Source organism: Eumetopias jubatus, unplaced genomic scaffold (assembly GCF_037043125.1).
Source record: "Eumetopias jubatus isolate StellerSeaLion01/CBP00866 unplaced genomic scaffold, mEumJub1_p1.0 scaffold_4, whole genome shotgun sequence".
In the NCBI taxonomy this organism is placed as follows: Eukaryota; Metazoa; Chordata; class Mammalia; order Carnivora; family Otariidae; genus Eumetopias; species Eumetopias jubatus.
This window is the reverse complement of record NW_028274810.1, coordinates 3742936-3752206: the sequence shown is the minus strand read 5'-3', so window position 1 is coordinate 3752206 and position 9271 is coordinate 3742936. Positions and strand designations below refer to the sequence as shown.

Below are 9271 nucleotides of genomic sequence, written 5' to 3'. Positions count from 1 at the left end.
GGAAAGGAGGGAGGTGAGCTGTGGGTGAGGTCCTCGCTCTCCCAGATGAAGCGCTGCGGTTGTCCGCAGGTCTTACCCTCTCCCGAAACAGGACACAACTTTTGTAGACTCTAGCCAACAATGAAAGGGTTTTTGTGTGCTAAATCTATATTTCTCAACAAATTTAGATATCTTTTTTTTTTCTGCCTTATTCTCTCTTTCCTCTTCTTGAACTCTAAATATGGTAGAACTTTCGGGGCGCCTGGGTGGCCCAGTCGTTAAGAGTCTGCCTTCGGCTCAGGTCATGATCCCAGGGTCCTGGGGTCGGGCTCCCTGCTCCGCAGGAAGCCTGCTTCTCCCTCTCCCACTACCCCCCCCCCCCGCTTGTGTTCCCTCTCTCACTGTGTCTCTGTCAAATAAATAAATAAAAAATCTTTAAAAAAACTTGTGTTTAAAAATAAATAAATATGTTAGAACTTTTGATATTGCCCTATAGGTTGCGAAGGTTCTGTTTATTTTTTTTCTCAATTCTTTCTCTTTGTGCTTCAGGCGGGATGATTTCTGTTTCTCTCTCTTGAAATTCATTGAATTTTTGTCATTTCCATGACTCAATTAAATCCATCAGTGATTGTTTTTTGAGAACTCTTTCCAATTTCCAATTTTACATTTTGGTCCTTCATTTATTCTTTCTATTTCCTGATAATTTTTTCTAACTTTTTATGTATTATGGTTATATTTTTCCTTTACAATCTTGAAATAGTTATAGCTGTGGCTTAGTATTTCTTGCCTCCTAGTTTCAACATTTGGGTCATGTCTAGGTCAGTCTCCCATGATTGTCTTATCTTGAGCATGGGTAGAGTAATATCAGAGTAATGTATTAGAGCATTTTGAGTTGTATTGTGGATATACTGTGAATGGTACACATACAGATTCTGGATTGCTATGTATTACAAAAGCACTGAATTTTTATAAAAGCAGGTCTGGTTGATATCAAACTGCAAATTCTCTCCCTTGCAATGGATGACAGGTGAAATCTCAGTTGTCACTTTAGCTTTTGCTGAACTACTTGGAGGCTGTCCAACATGCATTATGCAGGAGTCAGCCAGAAACTTGGGCAGAATTTTACAAACAACTTAGAACTTCCTTTCAGTGGCTTTTTTCTTTATGAGATTCCTCTCCACCTCTTGTTTTTTTTTCAACTGCTATGCTTGCCCAAGCATTGTCCTTGGCTCCTTTAATCAAGTAAGACAGTTTGGTTTTGTACTGGAATTTAGCTGACCCAAATAGGGCAGACCAAGGTGTGCTCTCAGCCAAAATTTTGTGAAGTGGAAAATTCACCATGTCAATTTTACCTTGTGTCTGCCTCCTTTTGTTCAGTCTCCCCAGCACCTTGAAGTAATGTTTTATTTATTTATTTTTAAAGATTTTATTTATTTGACAGAGAGAGACACAGCAAGAGAGGGAACACAAGCAGGGGGAGTGGGAGAGGGAGAAGCAGGCCTCCTACGGAGCCTGATGCTGGGCTCCATCCCAGGATCCTGGGACCATGACCTGAGCAGACACTTAATGACTGAGCCACCCAGGCGCCCCAAGATAATATTTTAAAAACATATGTTGTCCCCAGTTTATAGTTGTTATCTGTAGGAGTACTCTGAAAACAAGTAAGCAGCCATTACCAGAAGTTTAACTTATTATCTCAGTAATGGCAGCCTAGCAAATTGGGCTTGAATCTCTGCATGGTGGTCTAAGCTTGGCAACAAGCTGCTTCATGGATTTCTAAAGTCACTCCTGCCCCAAGTCTGAAAAGGAGATATGACAAAAACCAGGGTGTATGGAGAGAGATAAATAGGGGGCACAAGTAAGGGGATTAGCCTGTCCAGAGGGTGAGGAGCTGGGTCACCAGCAGCACTTTTGAGAAGGGACTACAGCGGACCATCATCACTTTTCTTCTTTTATCAGTTTTAGGGCTTCACAAATTGCAAGGAGACCAGACCCTTCTACATCTACCCCATTATGGTATACTGCCGAACTCCTCTGTACACAAAGGATATTGCTCCTGCATGCTGAGACTTTACAAGAAAGCACATTCCCTAGCCAGAAATTGAGCCTGGGCCGCAGAAGTGAAAGCCTTGAATCCTAACCACTAGATCACCAGGGAATTGACCTCTAGGTCTTCTGCCCTCTGATGATAGCTCCATTGGAATGGTACTCCAGCTGGTTTCTTCCCCCTATCCTTCCTTGTCTTGCCTGCCCCTCCAGGGATGGTCGAAAAGGTCCTACCCTCCAAATTTTCTCTAAGAAGCAAGCCCACAGGCAATGCACCAGATGTCCTGTCCCCTAAGTAGTAGGCTGCCTAGGCGGCCAGGTGTAAAATCACGGAGGGAATTTGCACCTCTTGGCTACAGACCTGGAGATGAGCCTTTTCACTGCGACAAGGAAGAGACCAGGTTGCTGGGAGGAAGGGGGAGGAGAGGCTCCCAGGGTGAGGAGAAGCTGAGCGCTGAGACCCAAGGGATTAACAACAGGATTCAGACGCATGCAGGAATGGAGATAGGGTGGATGAAGAACTCTTTCAAGCAAGGTCCTGAACAGAACTCCCATGTTCTCCCTAACACATTTTGTACCTTACAGTGTTTCCTTGTCAGTTGGAATCCTTTGTTCCCATCCTTCCAATTCTCAGAGCAAAAAAATTTAGGAGTTCTTTTTGACTCCAGTATTTTGCTCAACCCCCACATCTAATTAGTCAGGAATTCATGTTTTCCTGTCAGTCTATTGACCTCAGAGAGTCGGGGACCTGGGGCGGCAAAGGAACTGAGAAAAAGAGATGACAGTATAGCGAGGCACAGGGGACCCCGAGCAAACAGCCCGAGGTGCCGAGGTTTATTTTCCATAATCTAATATACCTTCTACAATGATATAGATCTATAATGATTTACAGCAGGGGCTTAATAAAGCACATTCTTACATGTACACAAGGTTAGTCAATGGGAGTGGAGAAGGAATAAAGAAATCTGTAACTGGGCGCCTGGGTGGCTCAGATGGTTAAGCGTCTGCCTTCGGCTCAGGTCATGATCCCAGAGTCCTGAGATCGAGCCCCACATCGGGCTCCCTGTTTCTCGGGAGCCTGCTTCTCCCTCTGCCTCTCTCTCTCTGTCTCTCATGAATAAATAAATAAAATCTTTAAAAAAAAAAAAGAAATCTGTAACTGGCTGTGATCAATTAATTGTAAACACCATTGTACTCGGACCTTAACACAGGATAAGAGAACAAAGAAGGGAATGCACAGTGTGCTGTTTACAGCTGGCTTCCTATCTACAAAACATCTTCTGCTGTGTACTTTAGAACAGACCACACACATCCCAAGGGCATTTCACTCTGATCCTTTCGGGTTATTTTTGACCCTGCAATCTCCAGTTTTCTCAGAGATCTCGGAGTCTGAACGAACATGCACCAGTGGTCGTTGTGGCGTTCTGTTTCCCACATCAGTCAAGTATGGATGTTGGTCTACACTATCCTCCTCTTTCTTGATCTCTGAATTAGAGCAAACAACTCTCTTGATAAAAGTGGAGAAATCAATTTAAACGAGTGATCCTTGGCTCGCTCAAGGTCTTAAGTTCCAGACACTTAGTCTCAGGATAGTTGGGTAATGTGAGTTGATGTTTGGGTCTGAGTGAACAGTCAAGAAAGAATTCTTGAGGTGTTTTTCAGTGCAAAAAGGTGGTTTTATTAACGCACAGGCATAGGACTTGTGGGCAGAAAAAGTTGCATTATAACTGTGAGGAGTGACAGATAATATAGGTTTTTTTGTTTGTTTGTTTGTTTTTAAATCCTGTGAAGGGGAAGGTGATGTTAGGGCTCCAGGAAATTGAGTCTATAGGTTCCTGGAGGCCTGGCTATTATTAAGATCGTGTTTTTCTTGTAAAGTTGTAACAAGCTTTAGTTTGTTGTAACATCAGTTTCTTGTAACAAACTGATGGAGTTTCATGTCCTGCATGACTGTGATTTTTTTTTTTTTTTACAGAGAGAGAGACACAGTGAGAGAGGGAACACAAGCAGGGGGAGTGGGAGAGGGAGAAGCAGGCTTCCCACAGAGCAGGGAGCCCGATGCGGGGCTCAATCCGAGGACCCTGGGATCATGACCTGAGCCGAAGGCAGACGCTTAAAAACTGAGCCACCCAGGCGCCCCATGATTGTGATCTTTATCAGTTGACCATTTGTTTTCTCTTTGTTCTTGGGCAGTCATTAGTGCTTGAGGAATGTCACACATATCCCACCTTGGGTGGGAGGGGAAGGAGTATGTGGAGTGCCAGTTTGCCTTTTCCCCTCAGCTTGCCTTTTGTTATCTCATCAGTGGGGTTGGCTTGTTTTCTCACCTTTTCTTTGGCTGTGTCCTCAACTTCAGCCTCTTATTGGCCTGTCCGCTCTTTGTGCCTCCTCTCCTCTAGCAGAGTCAGGGACCCCACACATTCCTGTTCGGCCTGCAGGGTGGCGCCTTGGTGGAATATGACAGGATCCTGAGAGGCGCAGGTGCACTTGAAGTGAGTTTATGGTTTCCCCAGTGAGTGCAGTCCTTCACACTCCTGTAAAGTAAAGGCAACTGCTCCCTTTTTTCTGTCCAGGAGGGACCCCAAAGTGTCCTACAAACAGAAAAATGATGGATGGATCTTCTTCTCTGACTAGGCAGGGAAAGAGGGAGATTGATCAAGGAGGGAAAGAAAGGGGGAAAATGTCATGAAATTTCCTGATCTAAAGCTACCTAGAAGTCTGCCTTATCTGATGCCCCCTGTCACTGATGAGAGTGATACGGTCCATTCCTGCCCTGGTCTCCAGTTTGAGCCAGAGGTGAAAAAGGCCAACCACCTCGGCCTGGTGTCTAATAAACCCATTAGATCTTTCAATTACTCAGTTGCATTTTTGCTCTTTAGCAGAGGCAAACCTGAAAACTTTTCAGACATTACCTTTCTCTGAAAATTAGCTTTACCTCTTTGCTAAAATTTACACTCCAAGACCTGTTTTTTTTAAGATTTTATTTATTCATTTGAGACACAGAGAGAGAGAGAGAGAGAGAGCGCGCACAAGCAGGGAGAGGAAGAAGCAGGCTCCCCGCAGAGCCAGGAGCCCGACGTGGGGCTCGATTCCAGAACCCTGGGAGCCAAAGGCAGACGCCTAACCATCTGAGCCACCCAGGCACCCCACTCAAAGAGCTGTTAAGCAGGAAAACTAAAAAGGCAAATAAAAAGATGTTTTGGGTGTTGCGAAGTTGAAATAAAACTACCCCTAAAAAAGAATCTCAAGACCAATGAGGGAGAAATCCTGTGATCATGAAATGGGCATGGGCTGTCCCCGGGTCCTCCACATTCAGACAAATCCTGAAACCTTTGTGGTCTATATTCCTCCTGGTAGCCTGATCTTCAAGTGAATTTAATACAGGTCAGAAAACAGTTTGGCCTATGTTGGACATCTTCAAACACACAAATGCCCTAAGGACGTCAACTTCTGCTCCGGAACCTGCTAAAAGATGAAAGCTGTGATTAAAACGTTCGACTTAAATCAGTCGACTAGAATAAGTGACAGCGGCGGGAATCGGAAGGACCCCCTCTGCCGAGAGGACCGCGGAGAAGCGCAGAGCGCAAGGGCCGGCGAAGGACGAGCGCGCGGGTGAGGCGCCGCGGGGCCGGCGGGAGGCCGGGGAGGGCGCGTCCTCCGGGTCCTGGGAGGATTCCCGGCGCCGAGCCGCGGCCACGAGCCGAGAGCACCGACCGCCCCCGCGGTGAAAGCGGCCGCCGACAGCCCAGGAGGGCGGGTGACCCCCACGGCCGGGCGGCGGGAGCTGGGGAGTCGGCGGGGCGCCCTCGGCAGCGGGGCCGTCGTTCGGGATCTGGAAACCCTGCGCTCGGTGCGGATCCCGGAGCCAGACTGCCGAGGGCCCCCCGGGGCTTCGCCTCCTGGGGGGAGACGCGGGAGCCTAAGCCGGCGCCGCGCGGGGGCTGAGGTCCCTTTCCCTGAGGCGCCGCGGGGGCTCCCAGGGGCCTTCCGCGCTTAGAAAGACGTCGGTGGCACGACCGAAGGTGTTCAGGGCTCGGGCCCGCGAAGCAGCCACCCGTCCCGTTTCCGTAGTGTAGTGGTTATCACGTTCGCCTCACACGCGAAAGGTCCCCGGTTCGAAACCGGGCGGAAACAGTCCTTTTTCCCTCAAAGTTAATCCTCCTAACGGAAGGATAAAAGGGGACGTTGGGTAATAATAGCTGCACCTGTGATTCTCAGGAACCTTGAGAGAAGTGCCATTACTACGCAACGGGCCCACTACCTATGAGTCTGTATTCGTTTCTCTTCCCGCAAGCCGGTTGAAGAGGCCAGAAAGTTACCGGGTTCCCTCCGGAAGCGCCCAGCAATCCCCACTTCAGGTTGGATTTTATATCAGGAAATCCCTTAAAATTCCCTTTGTCATCTTCTAGCGCTTGAATCTTCTCTGCAGGCTGACTTGGGAAAACGATTATGTTATCTCAAGTATTTCCTAAGGGTACTGCTCAGCTTCCCCCACTCTGGAGCAAAATTGCAAAACAGGTTAATTTCCATGACAAAGCCAAAGTAAATAAATCTAAATCCCTATCTGGATCTCAAGCCAAGGATTTGTGGAATCAATATTCCATATCCATACCAATTAAAAATACATATTTTTGTATTTTACCATAATTTAAAAAATGACAGCCAAGGACACTATATTTTTCAAAGACATGACCTTATTTACATATACAAAGAGATACTGGAATAAAAAGACATATGGTGAACCCCAGAGAGTGTAAACTTCTGGGGGTGGAAAAGGGAATGGGTGTGGATAAACAAAATAACTGAAAGACAAATATGAAAGAACCTTGTTAGAGCATCCATGTTAATGTTTCCTGAACTAAGGAACATAATACTTAATCTTATGTACCCAGAATCTAAAAAAATATATTAACTAATCAGGGAAGTGGAATTTTTTAAACGCTATAGAAAAACAGAATTTTATCTAAGTAAACCAGTGTAGTGAAAAACATAAGGAAAATATTTTTTTTAAATACATGATATGGTGGAAATGAAACCAACTATGTCAGGAATCCCTAACACAAAGACTAAATACTGCTAATTATAATGGATTCAAGTCTTCTCAGGGTATGTATAAAAGTAAATTCCAGTTACAGCAGTGTAGTAGACAGAAAAGGGATAAATATTAAGAGTAGTACAAATCTGTACCAAGCTACGCATGAAAGAACTAAAAAGGGGAAAATATTGTTTCAGGATTTCTTTTCCTTTAGTGCCCAGGGGTCTTGGTCACACCGCTTCTAAGAATGAAGAGGTGGCCCAGACAAAGAGTGGTGGGCAGCAAAGCAAAGTTTATTGAGCAAGAGTATAAAGCTCCTGGAGTGGCGGGGTGGGGTGTGGGGGCAAGTGTGTTTCCTTTGGAGCTTCTAAGTTTAGGGGGTTTTATGAGCTCTTTTGCAGAACTATCTTAAGCAATCAGGGTGTGCTGAGTCGTGCCAATCAGGACTCTGGTCAGACATCTGCCTACCTATCAGGTTAATGTCTCTGTACTGATGGTCTTTTTTTGCTGACATCTGGGGGCTTACGTCTTAACTGCCCCTTGCCCGTGATATTGACAAATGCTTTGTGGTTAATTGTCTTATTTTAGGACATTTTGCACAAGTCATTTCTGCAAGGGCTGCAAAGCAGAATGTCTTATCTAAGCTGCAAAACAGGATGTTAGTGCTCTCTTTATTTTAGCTGTCCGGACTCCATATTTTCTCCTTGGGGACCCTGGCCCTGACTAACTGTCCAACTAACTCCTGATACACAGAGGGCTAAATAAGCACTAATACACACGATATATGGAAAGTGAGGCAGAGAACAACACTGATTGTTCTTGCTCTCCCCTAAAGGAGGTGCACAGGACAGAAAGGTAATAAGTGAGATCTCGACCTTTTTGAAAGAAAGGAGGCCACACAACAAAGACTTTCCAAGTGCAAACAAACACCACGTCCCTGGGTGGGCTCGAACCACCAACCTTTCGGTTAACAGCCGAACGCGCTAACCCATTGCGCCACAGAGACCTAGGCGAGTGTCTGTTTTCCTCCCAACGGAGAGCAAGCACACGCTCAGCGCCAAGGAGAGCCACCGCCTTTGCAGGACCACGATTCAGGTGCCGAGGCTTCCGAACACCCAGAAGGAGGAGTCGACGCGATGTGTTCCTTGCGTTTGAACCCCCTGCGTTGGACGATTCCCACCACAGTGGGAACCAGAAAGATAAAGGGAAGGGGGATATCGGGGTAAGTGGGGAGGGGCGAGAAGCGGGAAAGAGATCAAGGGTGAAGAGGAGCGAAAGAAAGAAGTATGGATGAGACGAAGAGACTGCTAGGAAATCTGTGAAGAAGCACAGGCCCGGATCTGAAATATGAAAGTTGTTTTATTATGTAGCAGAATGGGGAGGGAGAAAGGGAGAACAGTATGAAAGAGAACGGCACGCACATCTATCTGTAGGAGTCCAAGAATAAAACAGCAAAAGAAGTGTGAATATTTTTACATCAAAAAATTATAGTAAGGGCAGTGGCTCCCAGCAGGACCGTGGTGTGTCGTCACTGTATAGTGGTTAGTGCCCTTGTGGCTGGAGCAACCTCGGTTCAAACCAAGTACAGCAGGGTAGTGTCTGACCAGTCTCTTTGGGGTGCTCTTAATCCCAGCGCCAGCTGTGCACCTTAGTTAGCAGCAGTCGGAACAGAGGATATTTAGGGGCAGAGTACACCCTGGCCCCACAGTGGAAGCAGTTACAAGAGGAGTAAATCCCACAGTGCACAAACCTTCTGGTGGCCGGCCAAAGTAAAACCTTGGAAGTTTCCTTGTCTCCCTACTGAGCAGAAAATATCCCCAAAGATGAAATACTGCCTTTCAAGGGGACCAGACTATAGCTTTCACTAATGAAATAGGGTCCTCATAGCCTTTTTTCTGGTAGATATTTCAAGTATCAGTGTGCATGTGGGAGGGAGGGGTAACAGTAAATGAGAACCAGTTTTCGAGTTTACAATAAAATGCAAACAAGATGTCATGGTCTACCCCGGTTTGTCTCCATCTGCCTTCTGCTAGTATTTATGGGAACAGTAAATTATTGAACTACAGTTCACACAGAGTAAACATCACAGATCTTTAGTGTACACTTGGTTGAATGTGGGCAAATGTAATCATCACCCAAATCAAGTTATGAAAAATTGCCATCATACCCAGAGTGTATGTTGAGCCCCTTTCCCGGTAATTCATACCTGAT

General features: G+C 46.0%; 2 non-coding genes across 2 annotated transcripts; one reads left to right on the top strand and one right to left on the bottom strand.

The window, feature by feature from the left end:
* The first annotated feature begins 6086 nt into the window (after window positions 1-6086).
* On the top strand, window positions 6087-6159 carry TRNAV-CAC (transfer RNA valine (anticodon CAC)). The gene has a single exon. It is a non-coding gene; the product is annotated as a tRNA-Val (tRNA).
* Window positions 6160-7992: 1833 nt separating this feature from the next.
* Window positions 7993-8066, bottom strand: TRNAN-GUU (transfer RNA asparagine (anticodon GUU)). The gene has a single exon. It is a non-coding gene; the product is annotated as a tRNA-Asn (tRNA).
* Window positions 8067-9271: the final 1205 nt, after the last annotated feature.